Raw genomic sequence first — 13979 nt, forward strand, 5'->3', positions numbered from 1 at the left:
TAATATTTCACATTCTTCATCTTATGAAACACATACCCACTGTAAATCTAACTTACTCAGCTTAAATACAGTTTTCCTCAATAACTCTAATAATCAGTAGCAGACAAATAATTAAAAAAAAAAAAAAGCTCTGTACAGAGGTAAAAGAAAATATATACATGAAATAGGAAAGAGAATGGAAAGGAAACTTAGTACTGTATATACTGAGGAGAACCACAAGAACTAAAAGTTGGAAGGAACTGGTATGTATTTCATATGCTTTAAGGGATATTTTATAATAAGTACTATTTGCAGAGGCCTGTTACAGAGTTTTAAGTCAGGACTTGAGCAAAGGCTTCCTTCAAAGCAGGCTGCACAAACAGATTGAGAAATCAGTGGAATTCAAGGGCCTGAATTGAGGGCTCCCACACAGTTCTTATTGTCTTCAGAAACAGTAAAGGTTGTTCACTAAATTATAGTGTGAATAAAATTAAAGTCAGAGGACTAATATGATGAACAGAAAGACAAGTTCAGCAGTAGTGTCACCCCTAAATTTGATTTCCCTTTCCCCCGCTGGCTTGACAGAAGCTGTGAATCTTTATGATGCTGCCCCTCAGCAATGGTCTGCAAACTGAAAATGTGGCTACCATTCCTCTATCCTCACATGGCAGTAACAGAAAAAGCAAGCTATTAGGCTTCTACAGGCAACAGAAGTCAGAGCAATGCAACAGCTGGAAGACAACAGAAAAGAAACCAGCACTTTAACAGGGAGCCAGAGGACTTCAGTGAGCTAGAGAATATGAAATAGTGCTATTAAGGATCCACATGCTGCTAACACAATGTTTTGTGTGTGCATGTGTACATGTGTAATTGTGCTGAACAGCTGAATTCTTCAATTACTTTCCTCTCTGCCACATCTCATTAATGTTTGTACATGTAGAATGTCTGTGCACATAACCAAAGCACATTTTGGTTAGTCTTGCTTTCTGTCTTCATTCTGTTTCAAGACCCTCAGCAGCAAAGTAAGCACAATTTTTAACAAATATCTCTATATGGGTTATCAGCACTGTTCTGCATAACACAACTGTTCCTAGTTTATCTAAGTCCTGACTCAGGTAATAGAACTGCACTGATAAAAATAAAAGGATCTTAACCTGAGGATCTAAGATACTTTCTAGTCATTAATCTGTGAAGAGAGGATACTGACTTGCATCACAAGCAGCTCTAAATTATCTTTGCCTATATTAATTAAAACATACAGGCTTGCAAACATCAATATTACTATAAAACAAACAAACTTTGAGTATCTTTTCAAAACAGACAGCTGCGTCTCTATAGACTTCTGGGCTCTGTATCTAGGATACAAGGATGGTCCCATCCTTGTCACTGTCTCATCATTCGCAGTGCAGCCATCCCACTTCATGGCGAGTTAACTGGCACACATAGTGGTTAAACAGTCTGCCCAAGGCTGACTGTTAAACTTTTAAGCCGTACAAAAGAAAACTGTATTTGCAGATTTAAGTGGCATTCTTCAATCTAGGTTCTTGGCTCTATGGGTAACTTTCCAATATATACTTACATCCTTGTCATTATATCAAATCTGGGAATAAAAAACATTCCTCTCCTTATAGCCATCTTCGAGGCCTGTGGACTGATAGATGCACAGATTCTAGGAAGCAGAGCCCGGATCTCCCTTGTCTTCAACTTGTACTAGGAGATATGTTTTCTCTCTTAATGAATTAACCTGCAGTTTACATAAGCAAAGAACTTAATGTCCTAAATGTTTGGGGCATGTCAGAAAGATATTACCTCCCAAGACGGCAAAAGAAACAAATAAGAATCTACTGCCAAAGTGCTCTGAAAAGATCCCAGGCAGCTTGTCTTGAAATGAAACTTCAGCTTCAGTGGAAGGCTAAAAACTAAGGATACACAACTCCTTTTTTTCCACGCAAGATATAACTTATACAAGCAGGATTCAATAAAAACTGTCATCCTAAATTCAAACAAGGATAACAAGTTACTGATGCTTTAAAAATTTACCTCTATTCCACTAGCATACAGTGAGCTAAATGAATAGGAATTATATTCATGAGTACAGCCAGGCACAGCAGTAGAGCTGATGTGGACTTTTAGTGTTAACAATGTATTAACACTAATGAGTACCAGGATCTTAAAAAGAAAATTCTCTGAATGATTTTATTTAGAGAATTTATTAATGAAAACAGATAAACCGGTCAGGAAACTCAATTAATTTTGGTGCACTGAAATAGTATAGTTATACAATTTATTTCCCTCCTGCCAACAGGCTGAAAGTTGATAAGATCCATCATGCAAACAGAATCCTGAGGCACAATCAAGTTTAAATTTGAGTACAGGATTATGTTCAGTCCACTATTTGATTAAGTTAATCCTGATCTTTAGAGCTGGCTTCTTTCACCAACTCATTCCAGACCAATGAACTGCTGAGAAATACAAAGCTTCTGAAAGTGGCAGTTATAGGCAGAAGAGAACATTTTTCGCTCAATGAAATCCATGGACTTCCTTGATTTATGCCTCCAACTGAACTGATTTGATTAAAATTTTGTTTCATTTTCTTTTAATTGGTCAGGACAGCTAAAATTAATTATTAGCCTTAAGTATAGAAGCAGTATCAGGAAGTTCCATGCAGGCTGCATACAAACATGACACTAAAAATAAAACAAACAAACAAAAATGTTTAGTATAAATATTGTTCAACCTAAGTTAAAAAGCAAGATAAACTGAAATGTATTATTGATTTAGCTTTATAGATAAAAATTTCAAAAACACAGGCCACAGTTTAAAACTCAGTGATTTAAATGTCATGGTCAGGGCTGCAGAAAGAAACACACAAAACTCTGCCTACTGACACTGGGTGTTAAGTAGGAGGTTAACCCTGTGCAGTCACTAGCCTGGAGCAGTCACTGCTCTCCTGATTACAAGGACAGAGTCTGTACGTGAACCTGGCTCAGGGACAGCAAAGCAAAAGCTCTCTGTTTTCCGCCTCCACTACCTATTTGCATAAAGCTAAATACAATCTAGTACGCATTTAGATATGAGTAAGTTCTGAGGTACTCAATCTAATTCTACTGAGCTATAATCTGTACAAATAAAAGCAAAATCTAGTCTTAATTGCATAAATGCTATCTATATTGCTAGAATATATAGGCATTTCTCATGGACAAATGGACTGTTGAAAGTTATTGGCATAGCATTCACTGTTAAAGCAGTTAAATATGCTGACCTAATTTGTCTTTGATGGTTACATCACGTTAAGACAACTGAGGACAAATCTCACTTTCCAGTGCTACTGTTTCAAGCTGTTCTGTAGCAAGCACCAGTAGATAACAAGCACCACGCTGAACTCTCACAGTCAGAGCTGCCTGAAGAGAAGTATGCCTTGTTTTAGCCAAAATAAAAAATTAATTGGCAAGTTGCCAAAGAATCAGTTGTAACTTAAGTCTCCTGTTTCTCTAAGACAAATACACATGAAATGGAATACCCTCCCCTTCGTTGTACGTAGATACAGAGTTCCTTCTTTTTTCTACCAACCATAGCTGTTTTGTTTCTTTCTAACTATGGAGTCACAGTTCAAACACAGCTTTTCAGTACTTTTTACTTCACAGCTGGTATCTATTTTATACAGGAATATTTTACTTGCTGGCTACAGTAATTTTGCTTTACACTGCAGTAGCCATATTGTATTATATATTGTAGTGCACAGTTTGCGTATTTTACCATAACAATTGCAGCCGGATAGCTAATATGGTAAAAAATACAGTCTCCAAGAAAGAAACTATAGAAGAAATTGCTAGGACTGGAGCAGTATGCTAGTACACTCTAGAAGTAACCTCACATGCCACACTTGCAAATTAGTGGGAATAGGAAGCATAGGTGCCTATTAAAATGTATTATTTTCCATGTAAGACGTTCCTATGTGTATGACTTTAAACATGTTGTTTTTGTTGTTTTTTTTCCTTTTACCTTGTATTGAAAGCTTGGCATTCCAGGCTGTGAAGTTTAAAAAAGCCGACCTTGAAAACACAGTCACATTTATTTTTGAATGTTAGTTTACTTTCACACCCTGGAACTGGTTTCCTGCCTTCCAGATTTTGCTGAACGCGGTATGACCAGCCATGCCTGAACCTGCTGCACAGCTCTGCTCAGGCTGCGCCACAATCCTAAAGGACCTATCCTCTTATGGCTTGAAATATGAAAAAGGTCTGTTTTACTAACCAATGCTATGATGCTTATCACCTCCTTCAAGGAAAGAATGATCTCATGGCTCACACACTACTGCTTTTGGACGTGGCAGGCCAACAGTATTTTTCTGAGATCTTCCCCAGCACTGGAAGAAGGAGATTTTTACTCCCACATAGGTTTCATGCAGTGCTGTCACTGATTTCACAAGAGGTAGGTATTTCAAAGATACCTACCTAGGGAATCTTTCTCCATGAAGAAAAAAAAAATAAAAATTTCATGCACTGTGCAGACTAAGCACACCACAGTACACTCTTGCACCCTGCTAAGCTGTGAGAATGTTTGTTCATTAAAGCAATCTGTTGGGCTAATGTAAGGGTGAAAGGGTTGTTCTGTGCTAACATAAACTTGTAAAGAAACATTTCCATGAGACTTCCCTAATGACAATCGGGCTACTATCTACACAGCAATTTTGATAGCACAGTGAGAAGCAAAGCCTTGACTATATATACAGAGTGTTCTACAGGGAAATGTGGGATTATAGCAATGATGTTGATACAGCAGGAGTAGTGAAATATGTACAGCACTTAATGCAGGCAATAAGTGTATGCTCCCAAACATTCCCAGACACTAAGGATACTGGCCTAAAGGCACTTAGAAATAGACACAATTCCCAAAGATGGCTGCTCAGACACTGAACGCTGCCCTAATTCCTGAGATTTCCAGTTAGCTTCAAGATCTGCCCATCTACATTTGACAGCTGTAAAAGAATCGACAGCACGTTACATGTCAATTTATATTTCTTTCCTGCATGACCCAATTTAGACAGACTTCCTTGAGAAGTATTTTCCCATCTTACAAAATGCCTTATTCACAGTTCAAATGGACCTAATTCTCACCTCACACTTTGCATCACATTTAGCTTCATATTTAATTAGATTTACAGCACTACTCCTGATATGCATTAATGTAGTTCATGGCTCGGAAATAAGCACACGACCTAGCAAAACCAGGAGAGAGTAGCTTACCTGCTTGTCAGATGAGCTATTATAACTGATTGTATGTACAGACTTAGCTTATCCCCATTATGAAGTAAAGCAGGCTTACTTAAACCTGAATTGAAGAATGAGAAGATAAAACATAGCTGAAAACTTATTAACTTGCACTGAAGCTACTAGTCATCACCTAATAGTGTTACAGAGGAACATTATTGACATGAACAGTGAGAAATCTCCCTCCACCACCAAATTCTCAGGGAACAATTACTGCAACTCATGATGAGGGAAAAACAATGGGGAAAAAAAAAAAAAAAGGAAAAAAAAAAAAGGAAAATAAGCATTAATTATAATGCTTCTGTGTTAGAACAGAGAAAAAAAAATCTGCTGCTCAATTTTTTTTGTTTTTCCTGTTCTTACCACTAGAATATATATTGTGAAAATAAAACTTCTATGTCAACTCTCATCTGTCAAATCACATCTACCTCTTAGCCACTTGAATCATTTACACAGATTTATTAGATTTAAATAGTCCACGCAAGCTTGTACCCAAGCACATCACTTTGATGAGAATCAGGCATCTGCAAGTTTGGCATAATCACAGCAGTTGAGGTAGGATAGAAGAGTACAGTAGCTCAAGCTGGAGTAGCTCAAGTAAAGCAAACAGGCTTCAACAGTGTTGAAATTGCTGATAATGTAGGCATCAGGATCCAGCATTGCTGCAACTTCTAAACCACTAGTGTCACGTCAGGAAACCCTTATCAACAAGCAATGGTATTAGGAAAATCAGTCCAAAATCAAAGTGAAAATATTTGAGCAGGACACATTTTTGAAAAAATAAAATAAAATAGATCAGAAGTCTTCCAGTGGCTTCATGCTTTGTTGGTATAAAGAACTTCCCTTTACAACACACTACTTCTCCCTTGCTCCCTCTCCTGCCCCTCACTCCCCCATCCCACACACACTCAGAGGTAAAACACACTTGCAGACCCCCAGTCTTCTGACTGTAAAGGCTACAGACATCAGAGAGAGCTGCCTGGCCAGGAAGAACTGCACATATTGCACCCCCATTCTTCAGGTGGAGGCAGCATACATGCCTAAGTGACGTTGCTCCAGAAGGCATCATTGCCGAATGGCTGCAGCTGAAAAGTTGATCAGGGTGGTATTGCTGAGCTAGTGCTTTAACTCAGTTCTTCCTTCAGCAGTTTGAAACTTCCAATTGTAAAGCATGTGCCTCAGAGGTAGGAGAAATTTTGTGACTCCTTTAAAATGCAGCTCTTAGTATATTGAAACAGATTCCAAATCATTTGGTTAGTGTATGGGGTATAATAAAGAGGTTCATTGTGGGATCAATTCATCTTATCTGCAAGAATATTGGAATCAGCATTTTTATAAGTTTAATTCTGAGTAACCAGAAGCAGTGCCGTTATTTAACAAGCCATTACATTAGTCCCTTCAAAATACACAAACATTAGAAAACAGGAATTTCAGCTCATGAAAGACTCAATATTTGCTTGACTCTTACCCCAGGTAGTGTGGTATGAGTTTATTTAACTCCATTCAAATAAATGGAGTACTGCCAATTACTGCTAGTTCAGGAGTGTGACCCTATATTAAATGAACATTTCTAAATATCTTTTTTTTTTTTTTTTTTTTTTTTTTTTTATCTTAAGCAAAACTAATGCTGAGCTATCTAACACAACATTCTAGCTTGTCAGAATAACACTTCAGCGCATGAGGGTTGTAATTCTCCCCATAGAGATGGGCTGAGAACACTGAGATCCACAGCAGGTATGAAAACTCAGCTCCACAACACTGACAGAAGCAAACTGCAAAATTTCAACATGGTAAACTACACAGCACACAGGCACAGAGCCAAAAAGCATCTGTCATTTAGAGATTGCTGTAAAACGTACAGAAATATGAGAACAGCATGTTCTCACTCATTCTAACAAACTGGCAGAGACGCACTATGAATGGAAATTAATAACTACTACATAAAAAAAAAAAGCCAACCAATTTTTTAGCCTTTTTACAGCTCCCCATTATATGCTGTGCCAGTACCACAAACAGACCAAGAAAAGTAGTTATTGGAACTGGCAGACAGTCATAAATAACATTTAGTGGGTAGCATCAGTTATGTGATTTAACACTGGGGTCAAGTTGGTTTCAAAACCACAAATATTTATAGATAACTGGCTACAAACATTGGAAACAACCAAATAGCCAGAGAACGAAAAATTGGTTGTTTCTGGACAGAGCGTAGGCTTTCCCAAAATCAAATGCGTAACAGTTTATTTCAAAGCATCTAGAATAACTGCTGAAGCCAGTGTTTATATAAGATCTGAACAAACTTGACACAGATGGAAAAACTGTTTTGAGTTACACACATACAGCTAATGTGAAGAGCAGAATTTGTCCCCAAGGACACGTACTGTACCTCAGAGCCAGAAGTAATGTAACCGGGCGCAGTTCCATTCTCAGCTACACCCTGTTAACTGTGTTTTCATAGCATAAAGAAACATGGCACAGACTTCTTAAAAACAACCAAGTCAAAGAAAGAAGGTATTTGAAAAGCCGCTGTCAGATCTTTGAGGAAAACCAAGGGGCCACCTACCATCAATGACAGCTTAATAATGCAGGTAAATAAATACTGGCAGCATTTTTGGTGGCATATTTCCCCAACTTTAGTCACACAGCAGACATTCTAGAATAAACATAAAACTTCAAGATGTTTGTAAGGTACAGACAAGAAAACCAGATTTATGCTAAACTGTACAGAAAACTTCAATCAATCTCACAAAAAACACTGGGGCACATTTGAAAAAAAATAGTACAAGAGGAAGCTTGGGAGGCAAGAGAGAGGAATAAACCGCGGTAGGGAGTTTAAGTTGACAAATAATTGTAAAGCATATCCTGTAAATCTGGAAAGCCAAAGCAAAACAATGTTTTCTACCTCCATCTATGTTACATGGCTCCTGTGTCTGACTACAATCCTGTAATTTGCTTTGTTTTTGCCAGTTCTCCACAAGTTGCTTCTACATTTTTCTGTTCTTCAGCTCTTAAATACTGCAGTCCTTTTTCTTTATTCTCGAGTCCCTCTTTCAGCACTGCTCTCAGCCCTTTTCAGTTACTGGAGTATTCATTCATCAATTTTAAAGGAGCTCGGGGAGCTCAAGAATGATTTTAAAAATTTATCTTTCTTTTGTAAATTATATTACAAACATTCATTCTTTTGCTCATTCTACCACTTCACTGGTCTTCTAACCAAGCATTTCCTGAGTATTCTCCACTTCGTCTAAATTAAAAGCTTGTCTTTGAAACTCTTCAGCATACTGTTGTTTTTACTGCCTTGCATGGGAGCTGAAATCACACAGGTCTGAACTTGCCTAAACTTTTACTAGATTGGCAAGTAAAATTGTCATTCATTTTAAAGGAATATTTTAAGAATGACAGTGCCACACTAACAACTCTCTGTGGTATTACCTTCCGCAAGAGTGAGCCTCAAAACATTCCTATGGATCTGAGAGAATTGTTTTGCTGAATTATTATCTGCAAGTTCGTGCCCATTTGTAGTGTCTTTCAAAGCACCTCTGATCACCAAACATAGACATTTTAAAATTGTAATCTGTCCTTTTATGGTACTGTGATGGTTGTTTTCACTTGCTGACAGCATCTGCAACAACTACTTTAAATGCTTATAATCCATCTTGGTGTAATGTTGAAGTAGATGTGGTGAAGCCATAGGAATGCCTCCTCACAAACTCCAGCAGTGCAAAGCAGCCCTCAGAACAGCATTTAAAAAAAAATAAAAAATAAAATTTAAAAAAAAGAAGCCCTGTCAAATACAGACAGAGTAAATTTTCATGTTAAATAACCTTCAATGTTATTGACAGCATTGGAAACTGCCGAGACACTACCTGCCAGCATCCCTAAAAGCCTGACTACTGAGGAAAATGAAGGAAGCAACAAACTTGCCTTTGGAAGCCATACAAACACAAAGACCTAAGGCAGAACGACTGCAGTTGAACTCCAACTAGCAGGAGAAAGTGCTGGTCTAGCTTTGTTGGGGAAGAATGACATACCAAATGGCATGAAAAGGCACAGAAAGAGGGAATAGTAAGACTAATCCCCCACGATTTCCTGACAACATCCTTTTCCACAAGGACTAGATCTCAGCATTAAGTTGTTACTCTGGGAAATGACTGATAGAGCTCAACAGTTTTTGAAATATTCACATAATGTATAATTAACACAGTCCCTCAGCTGCAGTTTATGAAATAATATTTCTTACTGTAAATGCAGAGGGTATCATATTTAAATCCACTATCAAAAGATAACACAGTTTAATTGAATAAATCGTATTTCTTTCAATTTAACTTTTTTTGCCTAAACCAGATGTATGAATAATCTAAGGTTGGTGCATCACCTTCCTCCTGATTACAAACTTCTAAAAACAGTGTCTTAAGCCAAACAAGATCACAAGCAGTTATACTCTAATACTATCTTGAACCGTCTTCTACATTACCCTCTCCAACTCTTTCTAATTCATATGCATTTCAGAGCAAAGATTACTTCACTGGCTGACCGCAGTGACTTACTCATCTATCACACACGTGCATTGCTTTCACGATACTACATAAACAACACTCTGCAGGAAGTTCACAACAGTTTCTGAATGTCTTGCTTCTGGGGTCACTCTTCTTTACACTTTCAGCTCCTACCGCCTACTTCGCCATGCATTTCCTGAACAACAGGAGAGCTCAGCATTCTGCCTTGGAAGACAGTGAATGGGTTTTCTGCAGCTTTACAGAAGTATCGAGAAAGACACTTTTTCTAGCCTAGCAAACCACGTAGCAAAGGGCCGTTGTCATCAGGTGATGCACTTCACTGAAAAGATAGGGGTCAATATTTACTAGTCTACAAGTGAGAAAAAAAAAATCTATAGCACTGCAAGTGGGAAAAAATGATTTCTATAGCATTAAGTAACTGGATACAGAGGTCATAAAAAGTGATGTAAGACAAACTACAGTGCATGCTTCCTAACATCTGTGAATTAATGTTCATATGTGGATTTTTTTTATATATTTTTTTTTGTTAATTCAAAAGTATTCTGAAGATTAGCTTATGGCAGAAAGACACTATAATAACTAATCCCTGTAACGCACCAAATATACAAATATCACACAAAAACTATTTTTTAAAAGTTATATAATTTGCATACACAAACTAAACCAACATCCAGCATTAAATGTTGCAGTGTTACCTCCATTAAATAAGCAAATCTTCCAGAGAGGCAAGGAAGAAAAAGCCACATTTCTGACAAAGAAGTTCCTGACTAACTATAAACTATTTGTTTAACTGTCAAACTGTTATTCCTCCAGCAATTATGATGTGAAAATAACTAAGTATTTCAGCTACTAAGTCAGAACAAAAATTGATTTCATAACCTAGAGGCTGGTTACTAGAAGACTTTCCAGTGCAAACAATGGACCAAAGATGAGCTTTATTTTCCAATACCTATCCTTAATTAATGATCTTTCATCAAAAGTTTCATTTACACTATTTACATTTTCTGTAACTAAGTCTTACACAAAATTGTATAATTTGTCTGTGAATCTATATTTACACAGAAATCAATAGCTAAGTTACGAAATGAGATCACTTAATTTTATATAATACAATTGCAAATGATAACTCAGGATAACAATTGCAGCCAAGTCAGAAAGAAGTTAGGATGCCTGTATGAGAGTGGATGTTTGTGGTACATGCGAACACAGAAGACAACTGACAGGCTACTATAAACTGTGGTAATGATTAAAAGTATTTCTAATCAGTATTGAATCGTTGATCGCCACAATAAATTAATCAGTATTTTCTAACCAGTACAGACAGAGAGAAGGTGGTACAATAAATCTTTGTATAAACTAAAAAAAGAAAAAAAAAATTAAAAAAACAAATTAAGAATTATCTCAACCAGAGGACTGTGCTCAGTACGTTTTAGCATTGACTGGTTTGTCTTTACATTTTAAGAGTTTTTTAATTGTGTTGAAACCTATGTGTATTCAGTTACTATGTTATAATTGCAATTCTGTTCTTTTGCAACTTATTTCAAGACTTAAATTCTAATAACTACATAAACATCAATATAAGACACTATGCTATTCTGGACAGAAATTCACAGTTTGCAGCACTAGGCAAAATAATTCAGTAAATTTAGAACCTATCCATAATAACAACGTACTGCATATTTAAGCCATCTTGTGTCATCAGTTCCTGAGCAGAACATATTAATGACTGATAGCACTAATCAGAGTGCAGTAAAGCTTGCTATTGCTTTTCATAATTAGAATTTTTTTAGTCATTTTAGGAACATCAAAAACATTATAACAACCAAATTCCCCAAACTTTGTGGGACTTAATTTTCGTCACTTCTCATAAAAGTCATCTTTCTTGTATATCTGCATTTCTCCATAGTCCTTATCAGAACAGCATCATAGCATGAGAACACAGAAAAGAATGGACTAGAAACAAAAGTAAAAAGAGAACCTTTCGCAAGATATTGAATTCACTTTTATATTGCCATCATTTTCCAAATCAGATAGCATTTTACAATTGCTTTTGAGTTTATTTGTATTCTTTGACTACTCAGTTTCCTATGCAGCTAAGTAAAAGACACCTGAAAGAGGTTAGTAATGATACTCTTTACTGTAAAAGAAACCAAATACATCCAATGTAATTTGTTCTCTGCTAAAATGATACTTCTCTTGTTAGTTACTGAGTTACTAGGTCACGTACAGTTAAGAACACTGAAAAAACGTGTAGATGTAGTGCTTAATGACATGCTTTAATGGTGGACTTGGCAGTGCCAGGTTGGACTAAATGATCTTAGAGGTCTTTTCCAACGGAAATGATTCTATACCCCATCAGTTCATTTTTGTGACAACAGAACATTACCTCTCCCCTTCCAATGCTTCAGATAGAAAAAAAAAACATAGCATATAGAAATGTCTCTTCAGTGATCACCTCTTAGCCAACCAAGGGTAATTCAGTTAAAAATGCATGCTGATAAAGGCTGAAAAAGAGATGACCCTCAAGAAGTTTCATAACTGGTAATCACTTTGGATTAGGAAGAGAAAAATCTAGCTAATGGAAAAGAAAGGACTCCTCATCTCAACTGTCATATCTGGTGCCTGAAATTCGCTTCTTCTATCTGAGGAAATTGCCAAGCAGTTATGTACTTAAAACCTGGTAGGACAAATCGTATAGTTCTGGAAGAGTTGTCTGCGAAGTAAATGATGAGTAGAAAACAAACAATATCCCTCATTCTTTATAATCACATGTAAGTAAGGGTTACCTATTCTCACAGCACTCTCTTCAACCCTCCCGAAGTCTCTTTCTTACAAAAGAACGCAATAAAGACTGAGTGGATTCAGGAGCAACAGGTAGAGCATGCCCAAATAGATTTATAATTTCTGCAGCTCCTCAAAGAATCCTCCTTTGAAGTAATACAGGCTGTAATCATGGAGAAACACTGCAAATAGGCGATATTGGTAGTGTGCTGGACCTGCAAGGAGTACCAGAGCCTTTGCAGAAATGCATCATTACTGAGTGGTTCATTTTATCACTCACGACCATTTTGGATCCATTAAATTTGAAAATAGCTCTTTAGGGAGTTGGATGTAATCTATACTTTTCTTTCTACAGTAACGAGAGATATACTATGAATGGAACCTCCTAGATGTTATGATGGCAGATGATAATCTAAATCACTTTTTTTAATTTGGTCTGCAGTACCATTTAATGTTTTATGTTGATGATGGCCAGTCCACCAAACTCTGCATTTATAAAATAAATGGAAAAATTCTCCACGAATGTAACAATAGTAGAAGGAACTACTGAGTAGTGTGAGAAATTTTGTATAAATTTAACTACAGCATTAAGAGTCAGCATATTGTTCATTTCATACAATCTCCTTTGTATAGACTGAAAATATAAAATATTCCTTAGTTTAGAAATCTCAAAACAGAAATGTTTGGAACAAGTAAATGTTGTATTTATAAAAGTATAGCATTCACCAAGCATGTGTAAATATTATTCAGTCAGAGTCGGTTCCCTGTACTCTAGCGCTCTGAATACAAGACGGCATGATTATGGCTTATTTGCAGGATGTTTGGTGAGGAAAAAAAAGAACATAAAAAACACCATATCTCATATGAAAAATACATAAACACTTTCAGAAAACAAAAAGCGCCCATAGAACAGGACTGTTGTGTCCCTAAAATAAAAATGCAAAACATAGACTCAGATTAATAAAATCCAGTCAGCCTAAAATATCAACTATATCAGACTCCCAGAACATAAAATAAGTGGATATGCAATTAAACATACAATTTCCCAAGAGCTGTAAAATCCAACTTGTTGCAACTGCCTGTGTCTAAAGAAAATATAAAACTCAGTTCATGACAAATGTATTCAGATGCTTGTTCTTATACAAATTAATTTATCATTTAAAGATCCGAATGAATAATGTCTGTAGACCAAAAAGAAATAGTTACAAGTCCTACTCCTCTATTCTCTTCTCAGCGTCATTCTATTGGTATTAGAGTACCAAATCTTGTCTGCAACATTCTTAGCAGTAGAAAAACAAAAAGTGAATCCAAATGAAAACAAACAAATCTAAAGGGAAGGAAGGGGAGGAAAGTTTGTACTGAACCCTTAAAGAACAAACAAAGAAAAAAACAGAAGGCCCACTCTTTCACAGGGATGTTCCTTTTCATTTTAATT

The sequence above is a fragment of the Anas acuta genome, chromosome 5 (assembly GCF_963932015.1).
Source record: "Anas acuta chromosome 5, bAnaAcu1.1, whole genome shotgun sequence".
NCBI lineage: Eukaryota > Metazoa > Chordata > Aves > Anseriformes > Anatidae > Anas > Anas acuta.